At 41.6% G+C, this 20,981-nt stretch overlaps 3 pseudogenes across 1 annotated transcript; 1 reads left to right on the top strand and 2 right to left on the bottom strand.

Annotated features, from left to right (window-relative positions):
- LOC112607757 overlaps window positions 1-5,622 on the bottom strand; it is a 78,638-nt pseudogene extending 73,016 nt beyond the window's left edge.
- Window positions 5,623-9,747: 4,125 nt separating this feature from the next.
- Window positions 9,748-11,256, top strand: LOC112608275 (annotated as a pseudogene).
- A 9,080-nt stretch (window positions 11,257-20,336) lies between these two features.
- On the bottom strand, window positions 20,337-20,740 carry LOC112608396 (annotated as a pseudogene). The gene has a single exon (XR_003115989.1). The product of XR_003115989.1 is annotated as a thioredoxin pseudogene (transcript).
- Window positions 20,741-20,981: the final 241 nt, after the last annotated feature.

Below are 20,981 nucleotides of genomic sequence, written 5' to 3'. Positions count from 1 at the left end.
TTTTTTTGGAGACAGAGTCTCACTCTGTCACCCAGGCTGGAGTGCAGTGGCACGATCTCAGCTCACTGCAGCCTCCACCTCCTGGGTTCAAGCAATTCTCCTGTCTCAGACTCCCGAGTAGCTGGGACTACAGGCACCCACCACCATGCCCAGCTAATTTTTGTATTTTTAGTAGAGACAGGGTTTCACCATATTGGTCAGGCTGGTCTCGAACTCCTGACTTCAGGTGATCTGCCCACCTCGGCCTCCCAAAGTGCTGAGATGACAGCTGTGAACCACTGCACCCGGTCTAAGCCTTCATTTTCTAGCATAACTCATAAATTGTGTAATTTCAAGAAGACAATCAGACATGTATACTTAGTTTTCAGCCCAGTGGCTATCCAATCACTAGAAATTTCTTTCCATCCACCCCAGCTCAGATCTGCCCAACACCAGCTCTATTTCCTCTTGAAAGACATACAGATTATTTGAAGAATCTGTATTTCTTTCCATCATATCTCTGTGTCCAGGACTAGGAGAGGGGCCTCCATCTGTGCATGGCTGGTTGATAAGGTGGGAGGCAGCAGTTTCTTGGCTTCTGCCACGGATTGAGTCTTTAAAGATGAAGATGGCCTAGAGATGCATCTGAAAGCCAGAGGATAACCCCAGCTTTGAGCAGTGATGGGTGATCTATAGGCTCTATAGAAGTAGCCCAGTGGCCCAGGAATGGACTCAGCTTCCAGATCCAGTGAATGCTCAGAGATGTCTAGAAAAGTCTAACCCTGGGCAAGCCCTGAGGTCCAGTCTATGGTTAGCAAGAAGTCTACAGCATTTGATGAATGTGGAGAGAAGAGAGCTATTCCCATGGAGACGGTTTGAGAGGCATAGCTGTGGGATCTAAGAAACAGCTGGGAGTTGGGTATTCAATGTCCACAGAAAAAAACATGATTGAGACTTAGAAGTGAGGAGAGGAGGGAAAGACAGGTGACTGGTTTCCAGGGCAACAGGAAAGAAAGCAGAACTTCCACCAATCACTTTGGGGGTGAGATTAGTTGAGGGCAAATTGTAAAGCAGGTGATCCATGCCCAGCATGGAATCGGGGGAAGTAGATCACCTAATGGAAATGTAGGATGGTTTCAGCATTGTAAAAATAATAGCAGGGAATGGTCAAAAGGGGAAAGCCAAAATTGGGACTTTCAGGCATACTTGAGATTTATGTGTTCTTGGAAGGAATCCAGGTGTGTCTGGATTCTTTACGGTGCCATGGAAGACAGGTGGCAAAGTAGCCAAGAGATTGCCACAACTAGGGTGAAAGGGTGGATCACCCATTCTGAAAGTGGGCCTGAAAGTGCACGTGGGCAAACGTGAGATGAACTAAGGCAAGAGAATGTGCCATGAGTTCATGAGTCTTAAACCTCAGCATTAGATATCAACAAGATGGCTAAGGAGAGAGACTGGAAAGACCAGAAAAGCAAGAGAGCTTCTCAAAGAGCCTGTGGATATGTGTTCAAGGACCCTTTTTACCAATCAGACAACTGCAGCTCATCTTGTCCTCAGAGGGCATCCAAAGGGACTGAAGAAGGAAATCTGAACAATGGGGCATATATCCAAAACAGGTGGAACCAGAAAAGAGATCATTTATATTTGAAAAGATTGAGATAAACTAACTGGCAAATTCAAGATTTGTTTCCATAGTTCCTAGAGGCCAGTAGGGTGCCAGAGCAGGAATAGATCAATTTTAGGGGAGAAAGTGCATTTGTTTGAGTTAGGTCTTAGGTGTTCAATTTCAGGACATGTGTTGCCTTTACCAGACATTCAACACTGCAAGAACTGGGACTTTGTTTTCCTCACATAACAGGCACATATCAGGCACTCAACATTTGCTGAATACATAAAATGAATGAATAAATAAATGACTCACTCCAGAATAGCAAAGCCTAGATTTTAATTATTATGAGTATGCTATCTCACTGATTTTCCTAAGATTTAAAAACGTGTTCTGAAAATAAATTTTTTTTGGCTTTACACAACATATCTGGAATAATTTAAACTAAGAAACTCTTTGGCAGGGAGAATCAGGAGATCCTGATAGCTCTTTGCTATTCCTCAAGCCACAGAAGTCAGAAAAGTCCAGTCTAAGCCTAATTTAAAAGAAGGTCTTTGCAAAGACTGCTTAAGTAGAGCTTCCCAAGGACTCTTGGGAAGGTTGCCTCTTTCCCAATACAACATTGTAGCGCTTCTCTCTCCATCTTCCGCCAACCATAGGGCAGAAAAAGGAGCATCTGTCTCCTTTGATGTTCTAAAAAAGGTTGATGTCTGACTGGAAGTTCTTCTCTGCCCAAACATCAAAATTCTAAACATATTTTTCAATTTTCCCACATATAGCCTGATTTACAGGAAAGCTGAAATATGTTCCAGATCTGGAGACATATTTGATTAATGGAGGTATAATGAACATTGTTGGCTGCCATCCATTCTCACCTTTCTCCTTCAGAACAGGACCCAGATTTTATTCAGTATCTTACTCTCCCTCATGTAACTCAAGCGCCCCTAAAGCAAGCTGGCCCATGCCCTTAGCTCCAGGGTAGATCTGATGGTCTAAGGCAGTGATTCTCAACTTGGGGGTGATTTTGTTCCCCAGAGATATTTGGCAATGCCTAAAATGTGACATTTTTGAGTGTCACAATGTGGGGTGAAACATGTAGTGGGTAGAGGTCAGACATGCTGCTAAGCATCCTACCGTGCACAGGACAACCCACAACAAAGAATTATCCAACCCAAAAAGAGAATGGTCCTGAGGTAGAGAAACACTGGTTTAAGGGTTATGGCATTCCCCTGACAAGGGACTGATTTAAGAAGAAGCCTTTTGAGTTAGGAAAAGAAAAAGCAAGATGCCTGCCAAGAGACACCAGACATTCAGAACCCCACCTCAGCAAGAAAGGACCAAGGCAATAACAACAGAGCTAAGATTTGAACGGAGGGTAGAAGGGAAAGTGCTGGAGTGCAGTGGGGGAGTAGAGCTACAGTTGTGGTGATTAGAAGTGCAGGAGGGCAGCATGGAGGCACCAGGACTCTGCAGCCCCATCTCCTCCACATGGATCACATCTGCCTGGAGTCAGAAGAGACTCCACATTGTAGGGGAAAGTCAAGGACAAGAGCCCCACCTATCCCCATTGCTGCCACAAACACCCACAAGTCCTTACATCAGAAGAATCTCACAATCCTTGCAAGCCCTGAATCCAGTTTGGAAAGCTGGTGGGAATTCACACAGCTGCATTGCCCCAGATGAGTAGGATAAGGTGTGCACCACCCACTCACCCACTGTGAGCCAAGCTGTCGTAGCACAGCACTGTCTTGAAACCAGAGCCCCCTCTGGAGTGGTCCCCACTCTGGGGACCTGAGTAGCTGCAGCTGCTCTCCAGCACTGGGGCTCCATCCTCATTCCACCAAGCCCACATAGGTGGCTGAATGTCACAACCCTAGCTGTACAGACCATGGTCCCAAGATCAGCTGTGACTCTGGTTCTGTGCAACCAGGTAACAAAGTCCCCCTACCCTCACCAAACTTCCGGTTGGAGGAACAGTTGGCCGGTATCATCCAGGGCAAATCTACCCTTGAAGTGGCCAAATCTCTGCCAGTTACCCAAGCCTCCAAAAATCCAATACATCCTTGGGCCAGAGGGATGCCTATGTACATATGTGCAGAACCTGGCAAAGCTGCACTGCCATCACCACAAACTCTCTCATCGTAGGCCACTGAGAAACACAAACACCACTAGTGTGGATTACACCTGAGTACATTACACAGACTACACTACTGTATCAACCTCAGACCAAGGCCAATACACCACACCAAACCAACACTCTAAGACCCATTCGTCTGAACAAGTCTTCTCATACAAAGCCTACTCTGTAAAATACAATGAGGCTACTTTTCCTTAAGATGCATAGAAATCAACGTAAGGGCACATCAACCATGAAAAAGCAAGGAAACATGTCACCACCAAAGGAAAATAATAATTCTCCAGTAACAGGCTCCAATCATAAGGAAATATATGAAATGCCAGAAAAGAATTCAAAATAATAATCTTAAAGAAACTCAGTGAGATATAAGAGAATACAGATAGACAATTCGACAAAATTTGGAAAACAATTTAGTATTTGAATAAGAAATTCAGCAAAGAGATATATATCATTTAAAAGACCCAAACAGAAATCCTGTACCAAAAGAATTAATGAATAAGAGAGCTTCAACAACAGACTAGACTGAGCAGAGGAAAAAATTTCTGAACTGGAAGACAGGACTTTTGAAATAACACAGGTATACCAAAAGGAAAAAAAAAATGCTAAAAGAATAAAGAAAGCCTACAGGATTTATACAACACCACTAAGTGAACAAATACACATATTGTTGACATTCTAGAAGGAGAAGAGAAGGAAAAAGATGAGAAAAACATACTTAATAAAATAATAGCAGAAAACTTCCCAAGTCTTGGGAGTGAGATAGACATCCAGGTTCAAGAAGCTCAAACAACCCCGAATATATTTAATCCAGACAGGTTTTCTCAGGGCACATTATACTCAAATTGTCAAAAGTCAAAACAAAAAAAAGAACTTTAAAAGCAACAAGAGAAAAGCATCAAGTCAAGTATAAGGGAATCTCCACTAGACTAACAGTGAATTTGTCTGCAGAAACCTTTCAGGCCAGGAGAGAACAGGATGATATATTCAAAATCCTGAAGGATAAACTATTGGCCAAGAATATTATACACAGCAAAGTTTTCCTTCAAAAATGATGGAGAAATAAAATTTTTCACAGACAAGAAAAATCTAAGGGAATTCATCACCACTAGACCAAACTTACAAGGAATGCTGAAAGAGACTCTTACATCTGGAAGTGAAAAGAAGATAACCACCATCATAAAAACATACAAGACTATAAAATTCACTGGTAAAGCCAATAAGCAAAGGAAAAACAGAAAGGAATCAAATCTTATCAGTACAGAAACTCACCCAACCACAAAAATAAACCACATGAGAAGTAGTTAAGAAAGGATTTACAAAACAACCAGGAAATGATCAACAGGAAATGTTGCTGCAGGACACGTGGAGCAACAATATGCTGAATCTTGGGTGCTTTAGTCCTAGGTTTCTCACTTTCTTTGTTTAAGGGCTTTCTTACAAGATACTGGCAGACATCATTTTCTTTAGAGAGATGGAAAAGTTTGAGGATTCTGCTAGCTCTTTTGAGCCCCAGGTGACGAGGCACCATAGTATCAGTCAGTCCAGGAATATCTGTCTCTCCTTTTTTTTACAATAACCAAGTTGAGAATGCTCAGATTGGCATCCACAATGCAACCACAAACTGATTTTCTTTCTTTCTTTCTCCAGTTCTCCTTGGTCTGTAACAGTACCTTACTCAGTAGCAGGTGGACACGGCCATGGGTCATGACACCCTCCTTCATGAGGAAACCTTGTTTGTCATTCCCACCACTGATGCGGACCACATAACCCTTCCATTCTTCACCCAGAGAGTCAGCAGCAACTTCTGTGGCCATAGGCTTCTCATAAAAAGTGTGAAGTTTGCGTTCTCTTCAGTGAGTTTCTGGCAGTCAGTGACTGGGAAGGAGATGCTCAGCTTCATCTTGAAGCAGCTGAATGCCTCTGAGGGTCCATGGAAAAGAGTGATATGTTGTGTTTCCAGTTTTATTTGCTTCAAGGAATTTTTTTGATTTCCTGGTTAATTTCTTCTTCAACCCACTGGCCATTTGGGAGCATGTGGCTTAATTTTCATATATTTGTATAATTTTAAATGTTCCCTTTGTGGTTGATGCCTAGTTTTATTACACTGTGGTCAGATAAGATACCTGATATGATTTTTTTTTTTTTGACACAGAGTCTTACTCTGTCACCCAGTGTTGGGAACAGGCCCCCAAATCTGGCTATAAACTGCCCCCAAAACTGGCCATAAACAAAATCTCTGCAGCACTGTGACATGTTTGTGATGGCCATGATGCCCACGCTGAAGGTTGTGGGTTTACCGAAATGAGGGCGAGGAACACCTGGCCCACCCAGGGTGGAAAACCACTTAAGGTGTTCCTAAGCCACAAACAATAGCATGAGCGATCTGTGCCTTAAGGACAGGTTCCTGCTGCAGATAATTAGCCAGACTCATCCCTTTGTTTTGGCCTATCCATTTGTTTCCCATTTTAGTTAATCTATAATCTATAGAAACAATGCTTATCACTGGCTTGCTGTCAATAAATATGTGGGTAAAACTCTGTTTGTGGCTCTCAGCTCTGAAGGCTGTCAGCCCCCGATTTCCCACTCCACACCCTATATTTCTGCGTGTGTGTCTTTAATTCCTCTAGCATTGCTGAGTTAGGGTCTCCACAACTGAGCTGGTCTCTGCAACCAGGCTGCAGTGCAGTGGCATGATTTTGGCTCACTGAAACCTCTGCCTCCGGGGTTCAAGCAATTCTCCTGCCTCAGACTCCTGAATAGCTTGGATTACAGGTGTACGCCACCATGCCCAGCTAATGTTTGCATTTTTTAGTAGAGACCAGATTTCACTGTGTTGGCCAGTCTGGTCTTGAACTCCTGACCTCAGGTGATCTGCCCACCTGGGCCTCCCAAAGTACTGGGATTATAGGTGTGAGCCACTGCACCCAGCTTTTATATGATTTTGTTGTTGTTGTTTGAGACAGAGTCTTACTCTGTCACCCAGCCTGGAGTGCAGTGGCCCAATCTTGGCTCACCACAACCTCCAACCTCCCGAGTTGAAGCAATTCTCCTGCCTCAGCCTTCCTAGAAGCTGAGATTACAGGTGCCTGCCATCACGCCTGGCTAATTTTTGAATTTTTAGTAGAGACATGATTTCCCCGTGTTGGCCAGGCTGGTCTTGAACTCCTGACCTCAAGTGATCCACCTGCCTTGGCCTCCGAAAGTGCTGGGATTACAGGTGTGAGCCACCACACCTGGCCCAGCCTTGATATAATTTTGATTACAATTTTTTAAAAGACTTTTTTGTTTGTTTTATGTCCTAACATATGGTTAATCCTGGAGAATGTTCCATGTGCTAATAAGAATGTGTATTCTACAGCTGTTGAGTAAAATGTACTGTAAATGTCTCTCAGGTGCATTTGGTCTGTGGCGCTGTTTAAATCTGATGCTTCTTTGTTGATTTTCTGTCTAGATGATCTTTCCAATGCTAAGTGTGGGGTGTTGAGGTCCTCAACTATTATTGCATTACAGTCCATCTCTCTCTTTAAATCTAATAATATTTCCCTTATATATCTGGGTGCTCCAGTGTTGAGTGTATGTATATTTAAAATTGTCATATTATTGTGCTGAATTGATGTTTCTATTATTATCTAATGGTCATCTTTGTTTCTTCTTACAACTTTTAACTTTAAGTCTATGTTGTCTGATATAAATGGAGCTACTCTTGCTCACTTTTGTTTTCATTTGCATGGAATATCTTTTTTCATCTCTTCACTTTTATTCTATGTGTGTCTTTATAAGTGAAGTGAGTTTCCTGTAGCAGCATAGAGTTGGGCATTGGGTTTTAAAAAATACATTCAGCCAGTCTATATCTTTTAAATGGGGAATTTAATTCATTATATTCAAGCTTATTGTTGATAGGTAAAGACTTAATCCTGCCCTTTTATTGATCATTTCCTGGTTGTTTTGTAAATCCTTTCTTAACTACTTCTCATGTGGTTTATTTTTGTGGTTGGGTGAGTTTCTGTACTGATAAGATTTGATTCCTTTCTGTTTTTCCTTTGCTTATTGGCTTTACCAGTGAATTTTATAGTCTTGTATGTTTTTATGATGGTGGTTATCTTCTTTTCACTTCCAGATGTAAGAGTCTCTTTCAGCATTCCTTGTAAGTTTGGTCTAGTGGNGAATAAAAGTGAAGAGATGAAAAAAGATATTCCATGCAAATGAAAACAAAAGTGAGCAAGAGTAGCTCCATTTATATCAGACAACATAGACTTAAAGTTAAAAGTTGTAAGAAGAAACAAAGATGACCATTAGATAATAATAGAAACATCAATTCAGCACAATAATATGACAATTTTAAATATACATACACTCAACACTGGAGCACCCAGATATATAAGGGAAATATTATTAGATTTAAAGAGAGAGATGGACTGTAATGCAATAATAGTTGAGGACCTCAACACCCCACACTTAGCATTGGAAAGATCATCTAGACAGAAAATCAACAAAGAAGCATCAGATTTAAACAGCGCCACAGACCAAATGCACCTGAGAGACATTTACAGTACATTTTACTCAACAGCTGTAGAATACACATTCTTATTAGCACATGGAACATTCTCCAGGATTAACCATATGTTAGGACATAAAACAAACAAAAAAGTCTTTTAAAAAATTGTAATCAAAATTATATCAAGGCTGGGCCAGGTGTGGTGGCTCACACCTGTAATCCCAGCACTTTCGGAGGCCAAGGCAGGTGGATCACTTGAGGTCAGGAGTTCAAGACCAGCCTGGCCAACACGGGGAAATCATGTCTCTACTAAAAATTCAAAAATTAGCCAGGCGTGATGGCAGGCACCTGTAATCTCAGCTTCTAGGAAGGCTGAGGCAGGAGAATTGCTTCAACTCGGGAGGTTGGAGGTTGTGGTGAGCCAAGATTGGGCCACTGCACTCCAGGCTGGGTGACAGAGTAAGACTCTGTCTCAAACAACAACAACAAAATCATATAAAAGCTGGGTGCAGTGGCTCACACCTATAATCCCAGTACTTTGGGAGGCCCAGGTGGGCAGATCACCTGAGGTCAGGAGTTCAAGACCAGACTGGCCAACACAGTGAAATCTGGTCTCTACTAAAAAATGCAAACATTAGCTGGGCATGGTGGCGTACACCTGTAATCCAAGCTATTCAGGAGTCTGAGGCAGGAGAATTGCTTGAACCCCGGAGGCAGAGGTTTCAGTGAGCCAAAATCATGCCACTGCACTGCAGCCTGGTTGCAGAGACCAGCTCAGTTGTGGAGACCCTAACTCAGCAATGCTAGAGGAATTAAAGACACACACGCAGAAATATAGGGTGTGGAGTGGGAAATCGGGGGCTGACAGCCTTCAGAGCTGAGAGCCACAAACAGAGTTTTACCCACATATTTATTGACAGCAAGCCAGTGATAAGCATTGTTTCTATAGATTATAGATTAACTAAAATGGGAAACAAATGGATAGGCCAAAACAAAGGGATGAGTCTGGCTAATTATCTGCAGCAGGAACCTGTCCTTAAGGCACAGATCGCTCATGCTATTGTTTGTGGCTTAGGAACACCTTAAGTGGTTTTCCACCCTGGGTGGGCCAGGTGTTCCTCGCCCTCATTTCGGTAAACCCACAACCTTCAGCGTGGGCATCATGGCCATCACAAACATGTCACAGTGCTGCAGAGATTTTGTTTATGGCCAGTTTTGGGGGCAGTTTATAGCCAGATTTGGGGGCCTGTTCCCAACACTGGGTGACAGAGTAAGACTCTGTGTCAAAAAAAAAAAAATCATATCAGGTATCTTATCTGACCACAGTGTAATAAAACTAGGCATCAACCACAAAGGGAACATTTAAAATTATACAAATATATGAAAATTAAGCCACATGCTCCCAAATGGCCAGTGGGTTGAAGAAGAAATTAACCAGGAAATCAAAAAAATTCCTTGAAGCAAATAAAACTGGAAACACAACATATCACTCTTTTCCATGGACCCTCAGAGGCATTCAGCTGCTTCAAGATGAAGCTGAGCATCTCCTTCCCAGTCACTGACTGCCAGAAACTCACTGAAGAGAACGCAAACTTCACACTTTTTATGAGAAGCCTATGGCCACAGAAGTTGCTGCTGACTCTCTGGGTGAAGAATGGAAGGGTTATGTGGTCCGCATCAGTGGTGGGAATGACAAACAAGGTTTCCTCATGAAGGAGGGTGTCATGACCCATGGCCGTGTCCACCTGCTACTGAGTAAGGTACTGTTACAGACCAAGGAGAACTGGAGAAAGAAAGAAAGAAAATCAGTTTGTGGTTGCATTGTGGATGCCAATCTGAGCATTCTCAACTTGGTTATTGTAAAAAAAAGGAGAGACAGATATTCCTGGACTGACTGATACTATGGTGCCTCGTCACCTGGGGCTCAAAAGAGCTAGCAGAATCCTCAAACTTTTCCATCTCTCTAAAGAAAATGATGTCTGCCAGTATCTTGTAAGAAAGCCCTTAAACAAAGAAAGTGAGAAACCTAGGACTAAAGCACCCAAGATTCAGCATATTGTTGCTCCACGTGTCCTGCAGCAACATTTCCTGTTGATCATTTCCTGGTTGTTTTGTAAATCCTTTCTTAACTACTTCTCATGTGGTTTATTTTTGTGGTTGGGTGAGTTTCTGTACTGATAAGATTTGATTCCTTTCTGTTTTTCCTTTGCTTATTGGCTTTACCAGTGAATTTTATAGTCTTGTATGTTTTTATGATGGTGGTTATCTTCTTTTCACTTCCAGATGTAAGAGTCTCTTTCAGCATTCCTTGTAAGTTTGGTCTAGTGGTGATGAATTCCCTTAGATTTTTCTTGTCTGTGAAAAATTTTATTTCTCCATCATTTTTGAAGGAAAACTTTGCTGTGTATAATATTCTTGGCCAATAGTTTATCCTTCAGGATTTTGAATATATCATCCTGTTCTCTCCTGGCCTGAAAGGTTTCTGCAGACAAATTCACTGTTAGTCTAGTGGAGATTCCCTTATACTTGACTTGATGCTTTTCTCTTGTTGCTTTTAAAGTTCTTTTTTTTGTTTTGACTTTTGACAATTTGAGTATAATGTGCCCTGAGAAAACCTGTCTGGATTAAATATATTCGGGGTTGTTTGAGCTTCTTGAACCTGGATGTCTATCTCACTCCCAAGACTTGGGAAGTTTTCTGCTATTATTTTATTAAGTATGTTTTTCTCATCTTTTTCCTTCTCTTCTCCTTCTAGAATGTCAACAATATGTGTATTTGTTCACTTAGTGGTGTTGTATAAATCCTGTAGGCTTTCTTTATTCTTTTAGCATTTTTTTTTTCCTTTTGGTATACCTGTGGTGTATTGCTCTGAAGAAGCAGCGTACTAAGAAAAATAAGGAAGAGGCTGCAGAATACGCTAAACTTTTGTCCAAGAGCATGAAGGAGGCTAAAGAGAAGCCCCAGGAACAAACTGCCAAGAGACTCAGACTTTCCTGGCTGTGAGCTTCTGCTTCCAAGTCTGAATCCAGTCAGAAATAAGATTTTTTGAGTAACAAATAAGATCAGACTCACATCTCTCTTGACTTTTCATTGATGGTAGAAAACTACATAAATGAAGAGAGGGAAAGTTAGGTCATAGAAAATGGGGATATGTATATAGTAATCCAGCCGTGGATAAAATCAGATTGACTATTGTGTGGTAGCAGAAGACAAGTTCATGATAAAGGGATTCTTTTGGGGGGATGGGTGGCTCAGGAAGGGATTCTGAGCATAAGACATCTGCCTCTTCAGAAAGGCATGGAACTTAGGGGAAATAAATGAGAAGGACTATTAATCTTTTTTACATAGTTTATTTTGAGGAATACCACTCTTTTAAAACACTAAACACAGTTTAATACATGAAATTGCCCTTGTGAAGATAAACATGTGTTTTTTTAGAAAAGCTAACTTTTAAGGCATAGTTTTAGTGGATAGCATGTTAAGATACTTCAGAAAGTTTTGTAAACTGGTGCAAATTTGCTTTAACAAAGCTTTTCAAGTCAAAAACGAAAGAAAGAAAGAAAGAAAGAAAGAAAGAAAGAAAGAAAGAAAGAAAGGAAGGAAGGGAAAAAGAAAGGGAAAAAGAAAGAGAAAGAAAGAAAGAAAGAAAGAAAGAAGAAAGAAAGAAAAAGAAAGAGAGAGAGAGAGAGGGAGAGAGGGAGGGAGGGAGGGAGGAAGGAGAAGGAAGGGGAAGGAAGGGGAAGGAAGGAAGGAAAAGAAAGAAAGAAAGAAAGAGAGAGAGAGGAAGGAAGGAAGGAAGGAAGGCAACATATCAAAACTTGGCTGCACACAGTGGATAACACCTGTAATCCCTCACTTTGGGAGTTTGTTGCAGGCGGATCACGAGGTTAGGAGTTTGAGACCAGCCTGGCTAACACAGTGAAACCCCATCTCTACTAAAAACACACACACAAAATTTAGCCAGGTGTGGTGGCAAGTGCTGGTAATTCCAGCTACTTGGGAGACTGAGGCAGGAGAATTGCTTGAACCCGGGAGGCGGAGGTTGCAGTGAACCGAGATTATGCCACTGCAGTCTAGCCTAGGTGACAGAGCAAGACTCCATCTCAAAAAACAAAACAAAACAAAACAAAAATCAAACAAACAAAAGAAAACCTTATGGGACCCAGCAAAAGCAGTATTAAGAGGCAAGTTTATAGCAATAATGCCTACATCTAAAAACTAGAAAGATTTCTAAGATTTCTAATAAATCACCTAATGGCACCTCAAGGAACTAGAAAAGCAAGAACCCAAAATTAGTAGAAGGAAAGAAATAACCAAACCCCATTTTAGTAGAAGGAAAGAAATAATAAAGAACAGAGCAGAAATAAACAAAATGGAGACTGAAAAAAAACACACAAAAGATAAATGAAACAAAAAGTTTGATTTTTGAAAAGATAATAAAAATCAATAAAATATTAGACTAAGAAAAAAAGAGAGACGATCCAAATACATAAAATCAAAAGTCAAAACTGAAGATATCGTAATGGATACCTTAGAAATACAAAGACTCATTAGCAACAACTATGCACAATGATGTGCCAGTAAATTAGAAAGCCTAGAGGAAATGGATAAATTCCTGGACACATACAACCTACTGAGAAGAAATAGAAAACCTGAACAAATCAATAACAAGTACTGAGATTGAATCACTAATAAAAAGTACTTCAACAAAGAAAAGTCCAGGACCAGATGGCTTCACTGCTGAGTTCTACCAAACCTTTAAAGAATTTTTTTTTTTTGAAACATAGTCTTGCTCTGTTGCCCAGGTCTGAGTGCAATGGTGTGGTCCCAGCTCACTGCAATCTCTGCCTCTCAGATTCAAGTGCTTCTCCTGTCTCAGCTTCCTGAGTAGCTGGGACTATAGGCACATGCCACCACACCCAGCTTATTTTTGTATTTTTAGTAGAGATGGGGTTTTGCCATGTTGGCCAGCCTGGTCTGGAATTCCTGACCTCAGGTGATCCACCCTCCTCTGCCTCCCAAAGTGCTGGGATTACAGGAGTGAGCCACTGCACCCGGCCAAACCTTTAAATGATTAATACCAATTTTTCTTATACTCCAAAATGTTGAAGCAGAGAGAATTCTTCTTAACTCATTCTATGAGGCCAGCATGACCCTGATTCCAGAATCAACACAATAAACAAAGAAAACTACAGGCCAGTATCTCTGATGAACACAGACACAAACATCTTCAACAAAATACTAGCAAACCAAATCCAATAACATATCAAAAAGATAATATGCAGTGATCACACGGAATGTATTCCAGGAAAGGAAAAATGGTTCAACATATCCATATCAATAAATGTTATATATTGCATCAATAGAATTAAGGACAAAAAGCATATTATCATCTCAATAGATGCAAAACAAGCTTCTGATAAAACACAACATCCCTTCAAGATTAAAACCCTTAATAAATTAGGTATAGAAAGAAAGTACCTCAGCATAAATAAGGCAACCCTCAGCTAACATCTCACTGAATAGGGAAAAGCTAAAAGATTTTCCTCTAAGAATTGGAACAAGTCAAAGTTGCCAGCCGGGCATAGTGGCTCACACCTGTAGTCTCAGCACTTTGGGAGGCTGAGGCGGGCAGATCACTTGAGCCCAGGAGTTTGAGACCAGCCTGGCCAACATGGTGAAATCCTGTCTCTACTAAAAATACAAAAATTTAGCCAAGTGTGCTGGCACACCTGTAGTCCCAGCTGCTTGGGAGGCTGAGGCACAAGAATTGCTTGAACCCAGGAGGCAGAGGTTGCAGTGAGCTGAGATTGGGCCACTGTACTCCAGCCTGGGTGACAGAGTGAGACTCTATCTCAAAAAAAATAAATAAATAAAAGACAAGGTTGCTCACTTTGATCACTCTTATTCAACATAGTACTGGAAGTCCTAGCCAGAGCAATAAGGCAAGAAAAAGAAATAAAGGGCATCCAAGCGGGAAAGGAGAAAGTCAGATTGTCCCTGTTTGCAGACACCATGATTTTACATATAGAAAAACCTAAAGATTCTACCAAAAAACTTCGCAGTGATAAACAAATTTAGTGCAGTTGTAAGATAAAAAATTAATATACAAAAATCAGTGGTGCTCCTATATATGAAAAATTAAATAGTTGATAAAGAAATCAACAAGGCAATCCAGTTGACAACAGCTATAAAATGAAATAAAATACCTGGGTATAAATTTAACCAAGGAAGTAAAATACCTTTATAAGGAATACAAAGCACTGATGAAAAAAATGGAAGAGGATGCCGAAGAAATGGAAAGACAGCTGGGTGCAGTGGCTCACTCCTGTAATCCCAGCACTTTGGTAGGCCGAGGCAAGCCGAACACTGGAGTCCAGGAGTTCCAGACCAGCCTGGACAACATGGTAAGAATCCATCTCACAAAAACTATAAAAATTAGCTAAGCGTGATGGCACATGCCTGTATTCCCAGCTACTGGAGAGACTGAGGTGGGAGGATCACTTGAGCCCAGGAGGGAGAGATTACAGTGAGCCAAGATTGCACCACTGCACTCCAGACTCCAGCCTGGGTGACTGAGTGGTACCCTATCTCAAAAAAAAAAAAAAAAAAAAAAAAGGAAAGCTGTCTCAAGCTCATGGATTGAAAGGATTAATATTCTTAAAATGACAGTACTCTCCCAAGTAATCTACAGATTAAGTGCAATTGCTATTAAAATAACAATGACCTTCTTCACAGAAATAGAAAAAATATCCTAAAATTTGTATGGAACCACAAAAGACCCCAAGTAGCCAAAGCAATACTGAGCAAAAGAAAAAAGCTGGAGTCATCACACTACCAGACCTCAAAATACACTACAAAGCTGAAGTAATCAAAGCAGCATGATACTGGCATGAAACAGACACATAGACCAACAGAACAAAATAGAGAACTCCCAAATTAGTCCACATGTCTACAGCCAACTGATTTTTAACAGGTGCTAAGAACACTCATGGGGGAAGGGACAGTCTCTCTAAAAAATGCGTCTAGATAAACTAGATATGCATATAGAGAAGAATGAAACTAGATCCCCACCTCTCACTCTATACAAAAGTCAACTGAACATGGATCAAAGACCTAAATGTAAAACCCGAAACAATAATACTACCAGAAGAAAACATAGGAAAAATGCTTCATGACATTGGTCTGGGAGATTTTATGAATAAGACCTCAAAAGCATAGGATAAAAAGCAAAAATAAGCAAACAGAATTATATCAAACTAAAAAGCTTCTGCACAGCAAAGGAAACAATCAACAGAGTGAAAAGACAACCTACAGAATGAGAGAAAAGATGTGCACATTACTCATCTGACAGGAAATTAATATGCAGAATATACAAGGAACTGAAATATCGCAACAGCAAAATAACAAATAATCTGATTTTAAAATGGGCAAATAATAGAAATAGACACTTCTCAGAAGAAGATATATAAATGGTCAAATCCAACAAATAAATGAAAAATGCTCAATATCACCAATTATCAAGGAAATGCAAATCAAAACCACAGTGAGGTATTATCTCACCCCAATTAGGATGACAATTTCAAAAAGACAAAAAACAACAAATGCTGGTGAGGATGCAGATGGGGAATTTTTCTTTCTTTCCTTTTTTTTTTTTTTTCCAGAGATGGAGTCTCACTGTGTTGCCCAGGATGGTCTCAAATTCCTGGGCTCAAGTGATCCTCCTGCCTCAACCTCCTGAAGTGCTGGGATTATAGGGATGAGTCACCACCTGGCCAAGAAAAGGGCACTTGTATACACTGTTGGTGAGAATGCAACCTGTACAGCCACTATGGAGAACAGTATGAAGCTCCCTTTTAAAATGACAAATAGGACCGGGAATGGTCACTCACGCCTGTAATCCCAGCACTTTGGGAGGCTGAGGTGGGTGGATCACCTGAGGTCAGGAGTTCGAGACCAGCCTGGCCAACATGGTGAAGCCCCGTTTCTACTAAAAATACAAAAATTAGCTGGGCATGGTGGTGTGTGCCTGTAATCCTAGCTACTTGAGAGGCTGAGACAGGAGAATCGCTTGAATCCAGGAGGCAGAGGTTGCAGGGAGCTGAGATGGCGCCATTGCACTCCAGCCTGGGTGACAAGAGGGAAATTCCATCTCAAAAAAAGATAAATAGAACTACTGTATGATCCAGCAATCCTACTACTGGGAAGTTATCCAAGGAAAAGAAAATCTTCACATAGAAGAGACATTGGCCTCCACCTATTTATTGCAGCACTATTCACAATAGCCAAGATATGGAATCAACCTAGGTGTCCAGTAAAATAAACATATAAAGAAAATGTGGTCTATATACCTCATGAAATATTAGGTTCTGGAGGACATACAGGTTAACCCAATAGGCAAATCTCTGCCCTTGTGGAATTTATATTTTAGTGGAAAATAAAATAAAAGACAGGAAATAAATAACAATAATAAATAGCTAAATGATGTGTCAGGTAACAAGGTATACATAGCTCTATAGAACTGTCAACCTGAAATAACCAAAAGAATCAGAATTCAGTTTGAATGAGTTTATTCCAGCAAAAAAACTGGGAATAGCCATCCTGGAAATACAGACTGCAGAAAAATGAAGTCAGTGCTCCAAAATTAAAAGAAATTTAACAGGATCAAACCTGTTCCTATAAACTTTATAAAATTAATCAGTGAAAAAGGGAGAGGGAGAAGATAAAAACAAACCAAGCTTGCAGCACATTCAGCATTAATTATTAGGTCAGCTTGTTCTCTGACCTGTTTCCTCATAGTTGTTTACTGCCCACTGCACCGGAATCACACAAACTCTGTCACAAGATTATACTTCCCCTTAACTGTTCTAGAGATAGCAACTTAAGCATTGTGAAATATTGTTTTCCATTTGAGATATTCTTTCAGATCCTGCATACTGAAACTACTGATGCCAGCTGGTCTGTAGGATTCTATGAGAAGCTGACTCACCAACGAATGAAGTTTCCACATCCTGATGATTTCATCCCCTTACCACAATGAATCAACAGCCGCAATTTTCCAGCCCCTTGCCCTCCACAATCTCCTTAAAAATCCCAGTCCAGAACTCCCCAGAGGATATGGATTTGAGGATTCCTCTTGCCTTTCTACTTGGCTGCCCTGCAATCATTAAACTCTTTCTCTGCTGCAAACCATGCTGTCTCCGTGTATTGGTCTATTACTATGCAGCAGGCATATGAACTTGATGTTCCTGTAACAAGATTGTAATATTTTCTTTGTTGAAATTTATTACTGGGCATGGTGGCTCACCCCTGTAATCCCAGCACTTTGGGAGGCAGTGGTGGGCGGATCACCTGAGGTCAAGGGTCTGAGACCACCCTGGCTAACACGATGACACCCCATCTCCACTAAAAATACAAAAAAAATTAACCAGGCATAGTGGTGGGTGCCTCTAATCCCAGCTACTTGGGAGGCTGAGGCAGGAGAATCACTTGAACCTGGGAGGCAGAGGCTGCAGTGGGTGAGATTGTGCCATTGCACTCCAGCCTGGGCAGCAAGAGTGAAACTCTGTCTCAAAAAGAAAAAAGAAAAGACAAGAGAAAGGGACAGAGAGAGAGAGAGAGAGAGAGAAGAAAGAGAAAGAAAGATTATTTTTATGGTTTTTTTTTTTTTAAACAGGATCTCACTCCGTCACCCAGTCTGGAGTTCAGTGGCATAATCAGGTTCACTGCAGCCTTGACCTCCCAGGCTCAAGTGATCCTCCTACCTCAGCTACCCAAAGTGGGACTACAGTTGTATGACACCACACCTGGCTAATTTTTGTATTTTTTGCAGTTATGGGGTTTCATCATGTTGCCCAGGCTGGTCTAGAACTCCTGGACTCAAGTGACCTGACTGCCTCAGCCTCCCAAAGTGCTGGGATTACAGATGTGAGCCAGGACTGTGCCCAGCCAGGATTATAAGCTTTTTCCCTCCCCTCCCCTCCCTTCCCCTCCCCTTCCCTCCCCTTTCCTTCCCTTCCTCCTCTTCCAGACAGTCTCACTCTGTTGCCCAGATCTGAGTGCAGTGGCATGATCATAGCCCATTTCAGCCTTGAACTCCTGAGGTGGGAGAGCTCAAGCAATTCTCCCAGTTAAGCCTCCTGAGTAGCTGGTACCACAGGCACATGCCACATCTGGTTAATTTTGAATTTTTTTTTGTGGAGACAGGAGTCTTACTGTTAGATATGAGTCCTAAATTTCTTTTCAAAAAATCAATATGTCAGTATGTTCAATTCTTTGTCTTCTACTTTTAAACTTAACTTCCTCATAAAGCAAACTTTTTCGATTACCTGCTCCACCCTGACTCATTCTGATTACCTGCTCTGTCATAACCATTTTTCCCACCAAACCAATCACCCCATCACTCTCTTTAAATTACCCAGTTGGAATTAGTTTAGCCTGTGTGGTCTAACTCTAGCCAACTGGGGAAGGGCATAGCAGCAGGGGCCACCTGCATCAGGGATAAGAATTCCTTCCCCTCCCTTGTCCAAGTGTGCACTCACCATTGCTCCAACTGTGAGGGCGCACCCTTCTGTAGAAGTACCTTGCCTTCCTGAGAATCAAAAAGAAAATTTTATATTCAAGTGCTATTTCTTTTGTCGCACCAAAACTTTACATATAACAATTTGGGGGCTCGCCTGTGATTACGTTCCCCTCCAGGGATGGACTCTGGTTCTCTCTCATAAGGAGGAGCACCCCACCTACTTGAGATGACTTCAGGGGTGAGAAATCAAGACCTACCCAGTGCAAGGAATAACTCGAGCTCTCAGCAATGCAGGGGACAAAAAAAAAGCCAGCCACCAAGCTTAAAGGATCCTCACATACTGCAGCAATGACTCTGTGTACAGATCAAGGAAGGAGAAGCCACGGGAGCCGGTAAAGTATTTCCTTGGTGGTCGGGACTAAGGTAAGAAAGCCGTGGGGGGTGGGGAGGGGCGGTGAAGTACTCCTTCATCAGGGTAACGTAGAGGTTAAAAAGAGGCAAGACATCCCCACTGCGGGGGATTGAACCTCACACGAACCTCCAGTAGTACAAAAGGCAAGAAATTTCCAGTGGGGAAATTGAGCCTCATCCCAAAAGGCAAGAAATTGCCAGTGGGGGAAATTGAGCCTCACCCCATAAGCTGAAAAATTTCCAGCAAGGGAAATTGAAACTTGAACCTTACCTCAAAACCATCAAGATGAGAAATACCCCAAGCAAGACAGGGAGCAAAGGGGATAAAGATGGTAACAAAGATAGTCCCCCAGATAGCCCCCTAGGTCTCATGCTAAAACACTGGAAGGATAATGAAAGGACTGAATATAGAAAAAAGCAACAAATGATAAAATATTGCTGTCTTATTTGGACTCAGGGACCCATCTTCAAACCCTCAATCTTCTGGCCAAAGTTTGGGTCGAATGAGGATGTAACGTGTCAGCTTCTAATCTGATATGTTAATGATAAAGGTCCAGTGTCTCAAGAAGAACTAGGCTATGCCCTTTGTTGGAGGCAAGGACCAGCCCTCCTTTTCCCCTTAAATTGGGAAGAACCCAATCTAGCACCTCAAAATGAAAAGTCAGAGGAACCAGCTGTCATGTCTAAAGACTCCAGTGCATGGGATCCCCTAGACTCAGTGTGCCCCAGTCAGTGTCCCCAATCTTTCCCCTCAGACAGTACTGCCACCTCAGATCCCATTCCAATTCCCCCTCTACTCACGTTATCCTTCCTCCTTATAACCCTGACTCTTGGGAATTACCATCCCACCAGCCTGTTCCCTCGCAACCTAAAGACCCCTCTCTAAAAGGACCCCAGCCTCCATCTGGAGGACCAAGGTCCTCATCCAGACCCCCTAAAGAGTATGGAGGAGCAGGGTTAAGGAATCCCAGAACTAAGAGGGAGGAAGGACAAGATAGGTGCTATAGATGTGGAAGAACAGGCCACTTCAAATGAGGATGTCCTAAACTAAGAAAGGAAAAAGAAGCCCTTCCACTCATGACTTTCAAGGAAGAATAAGGGGTTCAGAGGCTCTCTCTTTTATCTTGAGTCCCACCAGGAGCCCTTGATAAATTTTGAGGTTGGATCTAAATATGAGCTTAGCACCTTTTTTTTTTTTTTTTTTTTAGAATTAATGTTTTATTGTCACGCAGATGGCAACTGGGTTTATGTCTTCATATTTTATATTTTTGTAAATTAAAAAAATTACAAGTTTTAAATAGCCAATGGCTGGTTATGTTTTCAGAAAACATGATTAGATTAATTCATTAATGGTGGCTTCAAGCTTTTCCTTATTGGCTCCAGAAAATTCACCCACCTTTTGTCCCTTCTTAAAAAACTGGAATGTTGGCATGCATTTGACTTTTCAGAGAGGGAATGAAAGAAAGGCTTGATCATTTTGCAAGGCCCACACCACGTGGCTGAGAAGTCAACTACTACAAGTTTATCACCTGTGGTGTTCAAGGCTTCCTGAAAAGCAGCCTTGCTCTCGATCTGCTTCATCATCTTTGCTGCTGGGGTCTGAGGAGTGGCTGTAAGGACTGATGGAAACGGATCCAAAGCCAGCTTATCACCTTTTTAGTCAACTCAGGGACTGCCTGCTCCTCTGTTTGTTTCCCTCCCATCTAATGTTGTCTCCTCCTCAGAGGAACTTTTAGTCTCTGGGGTAAAAGGGGAAGGATTTAGAGCAAAAATTTTAGAAAGCACAGAAATTAGATACCAGGATCGTTAGCTTATCTCAGTTCTTGTTAAT

This window comes from Theropithecus gelada, chromosome 15 (genome assembly GCF_003255815.1).
Source record: "Theropithecus gelada isolate Dixy chromosome 15, Tgel_1.0, whole genome shotgun sequence".
NCBI lineage: Eukaryota > Metazoa > Chordata > Mammalia > Primates > Cercopithecidae > Theropithecus > Theropithecus gelada.
This window is presented reverse-complemented; position numbering and strand designations above follow the sequence as displayed.